This window comes from Dasypus novemcinctus, chromosome 26 (assembly GCF_030445035.2).
Source record: "Dasypus novemcinctus isolate mDasNov1 chromosome 26, mDasNov1.1.hap2, whole genome shotgun sequence".
Lineage (NCBI taxonomy): Eukaryota > Metazoa > Chordata > Mammalia > Cingulata > Dasypodidae > Dasypus > Dasypus novemcinctus.
In genome coordinates this window covers 44420541-44436084 of record NC_080698.1, presented here as the reverse complement: position 1 = coordinate 44436084, position 15544 = coordinate 44420541, and the positions used below count along the sequence as shown (strand labels likewise).

Sequence of the window (15544 nt, the reverse complement as noted above, 5' to 3'; positions counted from 1 at the left end):
TTAGAATAGGTAAATAATATGTAACTGCTATTTAGAGAAGAAATCAATGAAATAATATCTAGTGATTTTCAATAGAACTTTGTGTGATGATCAAATGCCCTGTATCTGCATTGCCCACTCTAGTAGCCACTAGCCATAACTGAACATTGGAAATGTGGGTATTATTAAGGAACTGAATTTTCGGTTTTACTTAATCTTTATTTAGATTTAAACAGTCGGTGCTCACTTCGGCAGCACATATACTAAAATTGGGAACCATACAGAGATTAGTTTGACTCCTGCACAAGGATGATGTGCAAATTTGTGAAGCATTCCATATTTTTGGCCTTGCTTTGGAATTTGTGTTCCTGAGTGTGATTTCACACTGAGTTGGACAGATGTGATTTTTCTACACATGCCTCTTCTGTCACTTTTACTGAAACTGTGGTTGGTGCTGGGATTGGTGTTCAGAATATTCAGAAGACTTGAATCTCCATACTGGCCATGTACCAGCTGGGCCCTGAGCCTCAGTAGAGTTGCAACTCCTACTCTCTGGTCAGCTAACAGTGAGGTGAAGATGGTCAACCATCACACCAAGGAACCAAAAGTGTCTACAACTACAAGCATGAGAATTGCATCCGTCAACCATGTGGGATCTAAGCCCCACCTCAATATAGAGGTGGAGTGGACATCACCATCCCAAGGTCCACAGGATGGAGGAATAAAATATGGATTAAAATGGACTTACTGGTATTCTACTATAGAACTATTGTGACTAGTAATGAAAGAAATCATAGCATTGATGTGGAAAAATTGGCCATAGTAGTTGCTGAGGGCAGAGAGCGGGAAGAAAAGATGTGATGTGGGTACATTTTCAGGACTTGGAGCTGTCCTAAATGATATTGCAGGGACAGATGCTGGACATTATATATCCTACCATAGCCTACTGAATGTACCAGGGGAAAGTGTAAACTACTATGTAAAGTATTATCCATGCAGTGCAGCAGTGTTTCAAAATGTTTTCATCAAATGCAATGAATGTGCCACAACGATGAAAGAGAAAGAGGTTGTTGATGTGGGAGGAGTGGGGATAGGGGTGGTTATGAGAACCTCTTATATATATATATATTTTTTAAGATTTTATTTATTTATTTAATGCCCCCCCTCCCCCAGTTGTCTGTTCTGTGTCTATTTGCTGTGTCTTGTTTCTTCGTCCGCTTCTGTTGTCGTCAGCGGCACGGGAAGTGTGGGTGGCGCCATTCCTGGGCAGGCTGCACTCTCTTTCACGCTGGGTGGCTCTCCTTAAGGAGCGCACTCCTTGCACGTGGGGCTCCCTTACGCAGGGGACACCCCTGCGTGGCTCGGCACTCCTTGCGCGCATCAGCACTGCGCATGGGCCAGCTCCACATGGGTCAAGGAGGCCCGGGGTTTGAACCGCGGACCTCCCAAGTGGTAGACGGACGCCCTAACCCCTGGGCCAAGTCCGTTTCCCTTATATTTTTTAATGTAACATTTTTTTGTGATCTACGCATCTTCAAAAACATACAATTAAAAATTTAAAAAAAAATTTAAATAGTCACATGTGGCTAGTAGCTACTGTATTTGTCAGCACAGCTAGAATAAGTAATCTGAAGCCAAATATTTTATTTTAATTTTTAATTTTCAGTTAATAAAGTTATATCTACTGATAAAAAATAAAATTTCACACTTTTGTCCCAGGGTTTCCAGTCTGAAGTGTCTCATTACTGCTGACGGGGCATGCATGGCTGACCGACTCACTCCCTAAGAGAAGAAAACTGACGTAGCTTATAAATTTAAAAAATGACACCACCAGTGAGCTTTATGTTCAAATGGAACAATTGCCTTCTAGTTAAAGGGGCTTATCAAAAGGTCTAAAGATTTGCCGTCATGAAAATATATGTTTTGCCATCATCTTTCTCTCTATTTTTTTTTGTAAAACTGCTGCAACTAAGAAAATTATTGAATTTTTCTTGAAGCTCCTGGGCTGATAATCACAGTACCCCTGTTTGGAATTCTGTGGAGCTAGAAATTTGGTTGCCAATGTCCAGCTTTCCAATCATTCACTGCATTTGCATTTTTACCTTAGAATGGATCAGTTCTCCATTACCCCTGGAACTACATAAGATGTTACCCAATATTTCTCCTTCATATGGACGATTTCAAGTAGGACTTCAAAATGCAGAGTACAAGCCTCCCAAATGCCTTTCATGATATTCACCACCTGGTTTTGTCTCCTTATTATAATCTACTCCATATTACACTATATTATGCAATAGTTATGATAGAGTATTGCAATGCTTTTTATTTTATGTCTTCTTGTCCAAACGATAAGCCCATGAGAGCACAGACAGTGTCTTATTCACTATGCACAGCTTATTTAAATTTGCTGACCAGAGTGAGTGAAAAAATTGAAAGGACAACAATGTTAATCTATATTCAGAAGTAATAATTGAAGGGTGAATATTAACTTCATTTAAATTTATTTGATTACATATATAAGCAACAACATTCTCCTTCCTAGTGCCCATTGTACATTGTATTTTGGAGCCCTCTTAATTTATGTGGTAGAAGTATGTGATTATACAAATCCAATATTTTAAAAGGAAAGAGAAAGAAAGCATAATAGTGATGACAATTTAATCAGTACAAAGTTAGCACAGTTACAGATGGCTTGTGTTTGCAGATAGCATGGGAAGGGAATCATAAGAAATTGATTAATAAGGCCAGGCCTTTCAGCATTCTATAGAATGCTATGGGACCACATCCCATAGAATGCTGAAAATATCTAAAAATGCAAACTATTTGCAGAAAGGAACACTTTCATATTGGCCCAAGTATACTCACAAAACTGGAAAAACTCTTTTGTGAAATAGTCACCACTATTGTTGGTTATGAAAATTGTCACTATTGCTGGTCAAACCCCCATATGCAGGAGCCAGGCTTTAGGAAGAAAGTATTGCCTTGATGATGATTTTATTTGGATTTCCCTTAGCCTCAATAAATTCCCATTGCTTAAGCCAACCCCCTGCATGGTGTTTGCTTTAGCAACAAGGAAACTAAAACAGGCAGTTTCTTAAAAAGATATACTATATGACATGGCAGTCCCACTTCTAGGCATAAACCCAAAAGAAGTGAAAGCAGGGATTCAGACAGATTATTTGTATACCAATATCCATAACAGCATTACTCACAATAACCAAAAGGTAGAAGCAACCCAGATGCTCATCAGCAGGTGACTGGATAAACAAAATAAACACACACACAATGGGATATTTTTCAGTCATAAAAAGGAATGGCATTCTGATAAATCCAACAGCATGGATGAAACCTGAAGATACTATGAGTGAAATAGCCAGGCACAAAGGTATAGATATTGTGATATCTATAAATATTTCCCTTACATGAAATTACTATAATATGCCAACACATATCTAAAGAAAGTAAAGTTCAGATTACCAGATGTGTGGGGAGGAGAGTTGGTGGGTTAATGCATAATGAGTGTAGGTAGGGTATCAGTTTGGGATGATGGGAAAATTTTGTTATTGAATGGTTGTGAGGGTAGCACAACAATGTGAATGCAATTAATCCCATTGAATGGTGTGGTTGGGAGTGAATGAGATGGGAAAGTTTATTTTGTTTATATGATTCTACAATTCAGAAAAAGAGCTAAAGAGTTAATTACAAATAAATGTAATACATTATCTTGGTTTGGATCTTAAAATGGAGGAGAAAAGATATAAAAAAGAAATTACTGGGACATATGAAAGAATTGGAATACAGACTGAAAGCTTTTTTTTTTTTTAAGATTTATTTTATTTATTTCTCTCCCCTTCCCTGCCCCACCCCACGCCAGTTTTTTCTGTTCTCTGTGTCCATTCACTGCGTGTTCTTTATATCCGCTTCTGTGTTGTCAGCGGCACGGGAATCTGTGTTTCCTTTTGTTGCATCATCTTGTTGTGTCAGCTCTGTGTGTGTGTGGCACCATTCCTGGGCAGGCTGCACTTTCGTGCTGGGCGGCTCTCCTTACAGGCGTGTTCTTTGTGCATGGGGCTCCCTACGTGGGGGACACCCCTGCATGGCAGGGCACTCCTTGCGCACATCAGCACTGCACATGTGCCAGGTCCACACAGGTCAAGGAGGCCCGGGGTTTGAACTGTGGACCTCCCATGTGGTAGGCAGACAGCCTAACCACTGGGCCAAGTCCGCTTCCCGACTGAAAGCTTTTGATCAATGTTAAAGTTCTTGAACTTGATAACTGTACTTAAATTAAAGTGGTTACATAAGTGATTATCCTTGTTCTTAGGGAATGTACGTGGAATTATTAAGTATTTAAGGAGTAAAATGGATACACTTACTCTCAAATATTTAAAATACATTTAATAGATAAATTAACAGACAGATACAAAGATAGATGGGCTGATAAATAGATGTGGCAAGGGTGGCAAAATGTAATATTGGTATTTGATGGGAGTATTTTGAGGTTTGTGTTTTATGTTATTTTTGTAACTGTCCTATAAGTTTGAAATTACTTAAAAATATATAAAGGGGAAAAACATGTCGAGTTACTGTAGTGCATCTACTCAGATGGCAGTATTAAAAGAAAAAGAACAAGTGTTGGTGAGGATGTGGTGAATTGGGACTCTAGGAACTTTGAAGGTAAAATGGTGAAACTAGTGTGAAATAAACTTTGACAGACTGTCAAAAAGATAAATACAGAACTACCATATTATTCATCAACTCCATTCCTAGGTATACACTCAAAAGAATTTAAAACAGGGTCTGAAACAGATATTTGCATGCCAATATTCATAAAAAATTACTTATACCAGCCAAAGTAGGAAACAACCCCTGCATCCATCAACCAGTGAATGGCTAAACAAAATGTGGTATAACCATACAAAAGAATAATTTTCAGCCATATAAAGGAAGCTCTGATACATGCTATAACATTGATGAACACTGAAAACATTATATCAAATGAAATAAATTAGACCACAAAAGAACAAATTTTGTATGATTCCATTTGTCTGAAATAACTAGAATAGGCAGATTCTTATAGACAAAGTACTTTAGAGGTTACCGGCCCTTGGAGGAGGGTGGTGAGTGAGGAATTACAGCAAAATGGGTTCAAAGTTTCTGTTCGGTGATGAAAAATTTGGGAAATAGATCTCAGTGATGATTGCACATCATTAAAATGCCACAAAATTTTACATTTTGGAAAGGTCAAAATAGCAATTTTTACATGTTTTTTAATAAGTATTATTTATTTACATTGCTATACTTGAGTTACAAGAATAAAAGACAGCAATCAGTTCTGCCCCATTTCAGAAAATCTTTCCAATCAACACTACTCATGTGGTAACAAATAATTAGGAATGGTGACATCTTTGGGTCGACTGATAAGGGAGAATGGGCTCTGCTGCTATGGTTCATGTCCAACAAGAATATGGCAACAGCCAGCACAAGCTACTCACACTGGACCTTTAATGCTCTTTACAGACTCAGATCTCTTCTCTGAAGCTAGCAAATCAGGTGAAATACTGGGTTTAAAAAACGAGTTTTAAAATGAAGCCCAAATAAGTTTAAGAAACATGCTACCAACATATTTCCCTTACAAAATTTACATAAAACGCACTATTTTTTCTTTAATAGTCCAGATATTTCCCTCCCATATCCCACAATGCAGCTGCAGATAGACTCTTTTGCTTCAAGATATAAACACACCTATATATCTATAATCATTATATTTAACAAGTAGTTGGCATGTCTATTCTTAGTTCTGCCTATAAAATCACTATATTATACTCCAAATTACATACGATAAATATGTTTTAAAAAATGAACATAATCTTATAGATTCTAAATGCCAAAAAGAATAACCATTTTCCACTTTCTGATTTATTGAGTGAATTATCCATTTAGATATTGTTTATAGATGTACCTTAAGGGCTTGTGAATGTCATTTCACTTCAAAGAACTTAAAAAGAATGTATTTATTATCTCAATACCTCCCAAGAAAGGCAGTACTTATATATTTCAAATACCAAATAGATAGTCTCCTAGAGAACTTTAGTTTTACAGTAAAACACTATAAAATGTTTTAAAAAACCTGTAATATTTGGGGAGGGGAATGTCTAGGAAAAAGCAATGCTGCCCATAGAATGAAAAAAATAAAGCGGTGAAACAGAAATCAATCTCTTTTTTTTCCTTTTAGATGCTAAAATTGCTGAAGTGTTTGAGGTAGCATATAATTTTTCTTTTAGAAGAATTTTGTCCAGTTTGACAAGTAAATAAATGTTTAACTCCCTCTCTCTTTTTATTGCTGCAGAAACAAGAAAAAATGGAAAATAACTTCAGCACATTTATGACACATTAGTTTCTTTCTATGAAACACACAATGAGAACACTTTATAGATGAATTGTATCTTTAAATTGAATAGAGAATGGTGGACTAGCTTCGTTTTTGTGAAATTGGGTAATTTGTCACAGTTTCTGCCCCTGGAAAAATGACAAGCCAAAGGAAAACTAGTAGAGAGCCTTTTTGTTTTTAAGTGATAAAATGTAGTAGTTATATTTTTTGGTGCTCACAAGTATTTTAAAATGCATAAGTTTCAAGAAATTACTAAGATTTAAGGAACGCTTTCATCATCAGTGAATGTCTATAGACTTTCAGGTTTCAACTCATACATATTTCTCATACTTCAAGTAATATTATTTACTGAAAATTCTGTTTAAGATTTCTTTGTGGTCATTTCACTCTGTGATTCCTTATTATTTAAACTTTGTTTTCCTCTCATATTTTTGACCCTGCAACATGTCAGGATACTTTCAAGAGTATGTAAATATCAATTGCTGCAGTCACAGGATTAAGATATAGAAAAGATAAATTTTTCCAAACCAAGATAGAAACATTTCATTGACTGATGTCCATTTGTGAAATTATAGCAACAGATTACAACCAACAATTTTTAGTTTGATTAATAAAAATAGGATTTATTAAAGAAATACAGAGAAAGAAATGATTTATTTCAAAATGTTGTTAACCGGTTTTCTAAAATCAAATTTTAAAATGATCCCACAGTTCATATTGACATTTCCTCTTCAAATAAGGTAGTAAAGTTCTATTGTGACTTATTTTTAAAGATTAAAAAGCTTCTGAAATGTATGATTTCTTTTACAACATCAGTTCAGCTGAAGAGGAAATTATGGGGAATATTGGTACAAGAATATTTGTATACCCTTTCTCCAAAAATTATTAAAATATTTATTAGGTTACAGGAGCTCTCAAGTTTGGGTTTATTAAGCATAGATCTCTGTATTTGTTAAGTTACTCTGAGAAAGAATTGTGCCTATAACAAATGGAGTTATTCCAATATCACCTAGAGTTTGCATGTGGGAAATTAACAGGAGCAGAGTTAGCTTCAACCCAGTTGGAATTTAAAGAAGAAGTATATATAATGTTGATAATATCTTCCAGCTTTCGTCTTTGTCTCATGAGCTAATGCAAACTGATTAAATCTATATCAATCTTAATGAAGGAGGAGATATTGAATGATTTTGCAATGCTCTTAGGGTTCAACTCCTTGTCTAATTTTCTCATTGTAAAATTAATCCTTGGCAATTTTATTATTGTTAAAATTCAAATTACATTTAGGTATATTCACTTGGTATTTTCTATATTTTGTTTATATAGTCAAAACAATTAATTTTTTGAGATTTTCAAACAATCTTTAAGTGTATTTTTGTTCTAATCACCAAACTAACAATTTATACTTTACATAATTCCAATGAAAAAAATAATTAACACAATAGCCATTTAAATATACTGTTATCAGCCTATGGCCTTCAGGCAATCTGACATTCAGCCTTTCCTGTTAAAGGTATAAGAACATAAGAAATAATTAGTAGCATAATCCAGGCATCTATTCTATCTATAATAGCACCAAGGGGTTTATTGTAAGTAATCTTGTGGCAGTTTTTTTCTATATTCTCGGTCTCACAATTTTAGGCTATATTATATAGGCTACTTTTCTTCCAAAGGAGCAAGAGGCTCTAAAATCTCAAGAGTAACAAAGTACATTGTTCTCTCCTCTACCTCTTTACCATCCAGAGTCTCTCAAAATTTGAGAACAATGCTGGGAAGAGAGAAGAGGGTTAAAAATCTTATTCCTCCACTTTCCCAAATCTTTCAAATATAAAAGCTTTATTAAATTATGATAGTAAACTTTATGTCACCCTTATTTATGGTATAAGTAAAACTAAATTTGGTGGAAATTATTGAAATGGAATCATAAAATTGACCTCACCAGGTCCAATTTTCAATTATGGGAAATCTGATAAAATACTCATTATGGGATTGAAACCCTCTGGACACTATGATGCAATGATGTAATTTTTCTCTCATGGGAAGCAAGTGGGATTGATCAAGTATGGTTTTTTTTTCCCCTTAAGGAAGAAGCACATGATTTGATTTGGGTGCTTCTTCCCAGATAATAGATCTTGCATGTAATTTTACATGTAATTTTTACAGAAATCCTTTGAGAAATTTTTTTTTGATTAGGAACTTTGTTTACTTCCTTTAAGAATATTTCTTATACAGATTACAGTATCTTTGCTCTAAAATCCCAAATGTGATAAAAGTGTTGTGTTTGTTTATCATCATGGACCACTGAAAAGTGTTAGGAAGGAGGTCCTAACAATTTCTCCTTTACCTGGGAACTGTAGCCTATTAAATAGACAATAGACTGATGGAAGTATGAATGGCATGTGTATTGCTCTGTGCTTAACTTGAAAGAAATATGTCAATGCAAAGTAAAGTATTAAACAAGGAATGGGGGAGCAGAGCAGATGTGGCTCAAGCAGTTGAATGCCCACTTTCCACATAGGAGGTCCTGCATTCAGTTCATGGTACCTCTTAAAGAAGACAAACAAACAAGGAGCAGACATCGAGGGAAAACAACAAGCAGACATTGAGAAAAAATGAGGTGACAATGAGCAAGAATAAAGGAGAAAAAACACAATGAGCAGACAATGAGCTAAAACAAAAATGAGCAGGGAATGGATGTGGCTTAAGCATGAGAAGTCCTGAGTCTGGTTCCCAGTGCCTCCTAAAGAAAAATCAAACAGACAAGGAACAGAAAATGAAAAGTAAAATAAAATAACATGGAAGAGAGGCAGCACCAATTCCAGAACCCAAAACACATTCTCTTTCACTGATGGGGGAACACATTAAGTTCGAAGCAGACACAAGTAAGAGACCTAGTCAGGATTGTCCCTAGATCTCCCCAGTCTAGTCAATAATCTCTCAATTACAAAATGAAATATTTTGTTTTAAAATTATCTAAAATATACAAAAATGCAGATGGATTCTGGAAAAAGTAGGTTCTATTCTGCTTTTTAAATAATCATCTTGGATCTGATTTAGATTTTTAATAGAATTTGCATTTTCATTAGGTTAGAACAAAATTGGTGATTATGAATCCATCTCATGACAATTCCAATCATATTCATGGCTCACATAAGTACATTAAATATTACTATTAAACCTTTAATTCTTTGTTTAGATTCCCAGTTTGCAATTAAAACTCCAATTTTAATAGTCATATTCAAAACAGTCTATGATAAAAATTGATTTATAAGACTTCAAACATATTTTTATAAGACTTCAAACATCTCTTAAAATTTGCCAGTCTTGTCAAAATATCAAGGTGTTAAAAAATAAATGACTAATTAGTTTTGTCTTCATGAATTAATTGTATCTTTTTTATTGTTCATGATTCAAAATTTTAAATATTAATAGCTTCACAACCAAATGGTGCCTGACAATCAATTAATCTTATATGAGCTGGAAAAGTGCTTGCCCAGATATAGGTCTGAGAATGATATTAGACTGTTACCTTTGTTGAGTTATGAATCATCCTTTTTTGAATATTTAAACTTCACTTTTGTCAAAGATGCAATGTTTATTTTTCCTTGTCATCAAAGCTCTGCATTCTTCTTCCTTGAATAAAAAACAAAAATTGAACCATTCCTCTTTATGAGTCAGAAGCTAATTATTTTCAAAAGACAGTTCTAGAATATATCTTCAAAGTTGTCCTATAAAAATAATGAATTATAATTTTTCAGTACCTTAGTCACTAAAAGCATTCACTTCTGAGAATAAATGCAACATATGAATTTGCTTGGAAACCCTCATTGATGACTTTCATTACTACAAAACTGTTGTGCATTAGCATCTGAAATTTTGCTTAAAGACGTGTAAAAGCTTAAAGATTAATGATTAGAACAGCTAAGAAATTGTCCCCTCCCCCTGGAAGAGGTAATGTTCTTGTGAAGTAAAATCTGAGTCATTTGATTTCTGTATCTGTAATTGTATTGACAAAAGGCAAAATTGATTTTACAGTAGTTGTCTCATGTGAGTCCAGAATTTTTCAGAGAAATTGAGCACTAAGTGAAATGAAATGTCTCAATGCCTCGTTATATAAACACAGGATTTAGGAGTAATAAGGATAGCAGTTGGTGTGAAAGGAACAGGGATCCGTTTAACCAGACAGAAGAGGAGCCAACGGTGAGTCTGTGTTAAAACATTATTTTCAAGAAAAGGTGAACTCATGACCCTCAAACAGATATAAAAATATTCATGTGTTAAAGATTTTATTTTAATCATATGACATGAGAGAACCAGGCAGATGATTAAAGCCAGAAGGTCCAAAAGAATGAAAGTGCACATTTATAGGTATTCAAGGAATGTTGTGATAATTGCAAACAGGAACAACACTGGTTTTCCACAGTGGGGAGGAAGTCAAAATCACTACCATGTGGGGCAGAATTTATGTATCTATCTATATTTTACCAAGATTTTAAAAATAGCCGAAAGATAATGAATAGGGCTAGAATCTGATAACCAGGAAGGGAATATATATATGATGTTTACTTTTCCATTCAATGCATTTTTTTCTACATATTACTGCTAAATTAACTAGCACAAATATCTGTTTACTGAGTAACCCCTCACTGATTTCCAGCATCTAATCTTACCTCCTAAAATCTATTCTCCACAAAGCAGCCAATGTTCTCTTTTTAATAACTGTGTGTCAGGTCAAGTACCTCATGCTTAAAGCAAGTAGATATGATTAGTATTTGGAATAAAATCCAAATCCCTCATTCTGAACTGGAAAGCCCATATAATCTGCTCACACCTATGTCTAAATAGAAGTCTTCCCATCTCCCCCATTTTTCACCTTACTCCATGCTCACTGAAATTCCCTTTATCCTTTGCACATGTCAGACACACTCCTAACTTGGCAATTGCTTTTTTTCCCTTCTTGGTACTCTCTTGCAAGAGATTTTAAAAGGTCTGGCTCCTTTTTGCCTTTCGTCATTCAAAAGTTAACTCCCTCAGAGAATAATTCCTGCCCCATTCCATGTAATGTAAAACTCTGTGGTAATTTTTTAAAAATCTTCTTTAGAATACTTATTTTATTGCTGAATAAAATTTAAAATTTGTTAATTTCCTGTGTTTCCCTTCTCCTCTGCCCTAATATGCAAATTGCATAAAGTCAGGCATCTTATTTTTCTTGTTCACAGGTCCATATAAGCCCATGTGAAACATTCGAATAATGTTGTCCATCAATCAATACTGGTAGAAAGAATGAGTTAATAATATTTTTTTCTCAGGGAGGTAGAAAATCTACATTTTTTCCTGGAAGCTGAGTGTGAAATTTATAGAATACAGAACAGATTCAGAAACATTGAGGAAAGTCTGATTTAGAGAAAAGATGTCTCATAGGACCTTTTGGTAGCTTTAGGGCTAAGAATAAGTAGACTTAAATTCTTTAAGTCTTCTACCAACTGATTCAAGAAAGACTAACAGGAGATTATTCTAATGGGGTCATATTAAAGCCATTCTAGAGGAATACTCTAGGCTTAAAGTTAAAAGTAAGATACCCTACAAAGCAGTGAGAACTAGAAGCATTGGCATACTTTAGGCTGAGTAAAACTCTCTCAAAGAGATCTGATAAAGAACACCAGCTTTCTAATTTGTGGTATGGGAATAACAATTTTGTTTTCTTGCCTGCATATATTCTATTTTGTTGTATGGATTCAAGGAGATTATTTATGAAGATGCACTCTGAAAAAATGAAATCCTGTGCCATCATAAGGCGTTACTAACAGTAAATCTACTACTGAATCTCTAGATCTCTGTTCTCCCATTTAAACCATTTCTCTCAAAATACTTCTCCCCCTGCTTTGTACAGCAGTTATGTGACAAGATTTTTTTTTTAACTTCTTGTGATAGCAGCACAGGGTGCACAAAAAATGAAAGGAATAGAAGGATTTGGTTCACTTGGTTCAACCCAGGAATGCAATCCACGTGGCTGCTGAACGTCCACAGAGGGGAAGATTATGCCACTGTGACATAATTTTAAGCCAATTTCCATTAAGAGCACGTTTATGTTATAAATAGCATGTGGGGGAATATTCAATTTCTGTCAAGGTATATTTCCAGCCCCAAATTCATCTAATTTACTAGAATCATTCCTGTATCTACTGCAAAGCTTTCTTTACTTGCCTCATCCTGCCTGCTTGACTGATGGCTTCCCATCCAATCTAACCATTATCGCTAAGCATATGGTGGTTTAGGCAAGAGCAGGCTTTCAGAGCTCATTATCTGATTCTTCTCTGCCATAAAGCAAATTATTTTTGTTTCTAGCAATAATAATAATACCCAGTTTTGTATAAAGATAGTCACCATTGACTAATTGGCAGGTATCAAGCCACTGTGTCAAATGCACTGTGTCAAAGTGCATTAATAATGAAAGTTAACGTATACACCAGATGCTATTATAAGTGCTTTGTGGGCATTAACTCATTTACTTCTCAAAAAACCCTCTGAGGTAAATATCCTTCAATATACACATGAGAAAACTGAGGCATGGTAAGGTAATTGACCAGAACATATCAACAGACACCCAACTAGTGAATGGTGAGATTGTTATAGTAAATTGTAATAGTCTTGCCACAATACTGAAAAGTGGTATTATCTTCAATTTAAAGATATTAAGACCCAAAGTGCTTAATCGATTTGTCCTGTTTGTATGGTTAAAATTTGAGAGAGTAAAACACACGAAGTTGATCCTTTTAAATTTCATATCGTGGGATCTTTAACAAACCTCAGGAGTGCATTTCGAGACAGGACACTATTACCTCAGTCTTCTCAGTAAAGTGGCTCCTCTTTGCCTAATCATATCACAAGGGAAACCAGGGCTTGAATAAGCAAGTGTTTTCTAGCAAACAAACAGTACCAAACAGTAAATTTTTTTAATTCCAGCTCATCATTCATTTTAATCACTATATTCTAAGAAGCAAAAACACAGCAAGCTGTGTGTAGCAGTTTGATATGGTTTTGAATTCCAAAAATAGATACTGGATTATATTTGTAATCTGGTCTGTATGGGGCATGATTAAGTTATGATTAGAGCTTTGATTGGGCCATGTCATTAGGGTGTTGAGTCCCCACCTCTTGGTGAGTGGGGACTCAGATAAAAGGCATGGCAAAGGAGAGAGATGAGGGTTTTGATGTTGGAGTTTGATGCTGAAGTCTGAAACTGGAGTCCTGGGAAGTAAGCCCACAGAGGAAAGAGAAGCAAGCCCCAGGAAGGGAGGAACCTAGGAAGCCTGAAACCTTGCAGATGTCAGCGGTGATCTTGCTCCAACACGTGAAAATAGACTTTGGTGAGGGAACTATGGCCTGGTATCTATAAGCTCCTACCGCAAATGAATACCCTTTACAAAAACCAACCAATTTCTGGCATTTTACATCAGCACCCCTTTTGGCTAACTAGCACATTGAGTAAATGGGGCATACCAGGTCCATGAGTTGTAAACAGGATCTATGTAGGAAACTCCATCTCATTTTTTGGAAAAGCTTTCGTCTGCTCCTCTCCTAATGAATATTAACATCTAAGATGTTTCCCCTGCCTTTCCTCCGTGTTCCTATTCTGAGACTTGCTTCTGGGGAATAAAACACAAAAACATAGAGTTCACAGAACGTGAGGGTCACGGAATCCCAAGGTGCTGAAAGGACAGGAGAATCACAAAGTAACCTAACACACAGTTTGCTTGATTTTTCTTTTTCTCAAAGTTAACAAAAACAAAGAGCTCTCACAAATACGAAAATTGACTACCTGAAACAATATTGTTGAATCATATCTCCTAAAAAAATATACAATAGACGACCCATTTGGGTTTTTCTTATCAATAGAAAAGTAGTAAATACTGAGGTAGTTTTAATTTTATCTTTATTCTAAAGATGTATAATGATTCCTGTCTAACCACATCCTGTCCTAAAAGAAGTGTTCTACACAAAACCATTTTTTTAAATAAGTGTAAGCATGGCTATGTTTTATATATTGCAATTCATACCATGATGGATCATATGTGTTGGATAGGATACAAGAAGATGAATGCATAAATTGGCAAAAATCTATGCTCTGTAATGCTTAATTTGGACAGTTGGGAAGTGAAGGAAGACAAGACTTGTCTCTCTTATCCTTTCCCAGGCACTGTTGATCTGGCCTGTGCCCCATTTGTCATTTCCTGGCCCTGTTTTATTAGCTTAAACAGGGGATTCTTAAAGTTTTACAAATAATTGAACCAAAAATCAAAGCAAAGAAGATCTGTGAAATAAAACCACTAGGCAAGAGAGAGAAATTGATCAATAGATTTAAATCACCAATGCAATCAGATACATGGATATCAACAAAAACTTACAGCCATATTAAGAAATAGGACTATATGAGCCAGTCAAAGGAATAAACCAAAATCCAGATAAGACACAGGATTTAAAACAATTACCCAATGTTGTTCACACTAATAGCCTAAATCAATTCAAGGAGTTGAAGGAAAATATGGATAAGAGATAAAAGATATTAAGATATTTATGTGTGCATAAAGAACAATTAGAAAGCTTGCAAAGAAAAGTAAAGATTATGAGATTGAAGGAAACAATGGATGAGATTAAAAACACAATAGAGGCATCTAATACTAGATTTGACTTCACGTATGATATTAAAGTACCAATTAGAGAGAATATTTAATCTGGAGGTGGTGCAATATACAAATGGACATGCTGAACAACTAACACTGCTGATTTGTAAATGTGAATGTGGCTGAAAGGGGTAGTCTAGGGAGGTTGATGTTAATCGAAAGACAGCTAGAGGATAATCTAGAGACTGTACAACATAGAGATTTTGGAGGTAGATGAGGATTGTGGTGCATAACATACATACAAGAATGTTTCACGACTACAAATTGTTAATAATATGGTGATACATTTTAAAAAATACAACTAATGTAACTTATAGACTATAGTTAAAGTAATATCATGTTTTTGTAGCAAAGGCAAAGAAAGTATTATATCAATGCTAAAGGTCATAAAAATAACATGGGATCTAGTTTTTTGAGATATAATATGATCAAGCTTTTTTTTTTAAATTTTCATTAAGAAGGAGAGGATACTTTTGGTCACATCTTTTAACCAATA

General features: G+C 35.0%; 1 non-coding gene across 1 annotated transcript; it reads left to right on the top strand.

Moving 5' to 3' along the window:
• Positions 1-218: 218 nt before the first annotated feature.
• LOC111763673 (U6 spliceosomal RNA) lies at positions 219-323 on the top strand. Its single transcript, XR_002796501.1, has one exon. It is a non-coding gene; the product is annotated as a U6 spliceosomal RNA (small nuclear RNA).
• The last annotated feature ends 15221 nt before the right edge of the window (positions 324-15544 follow it).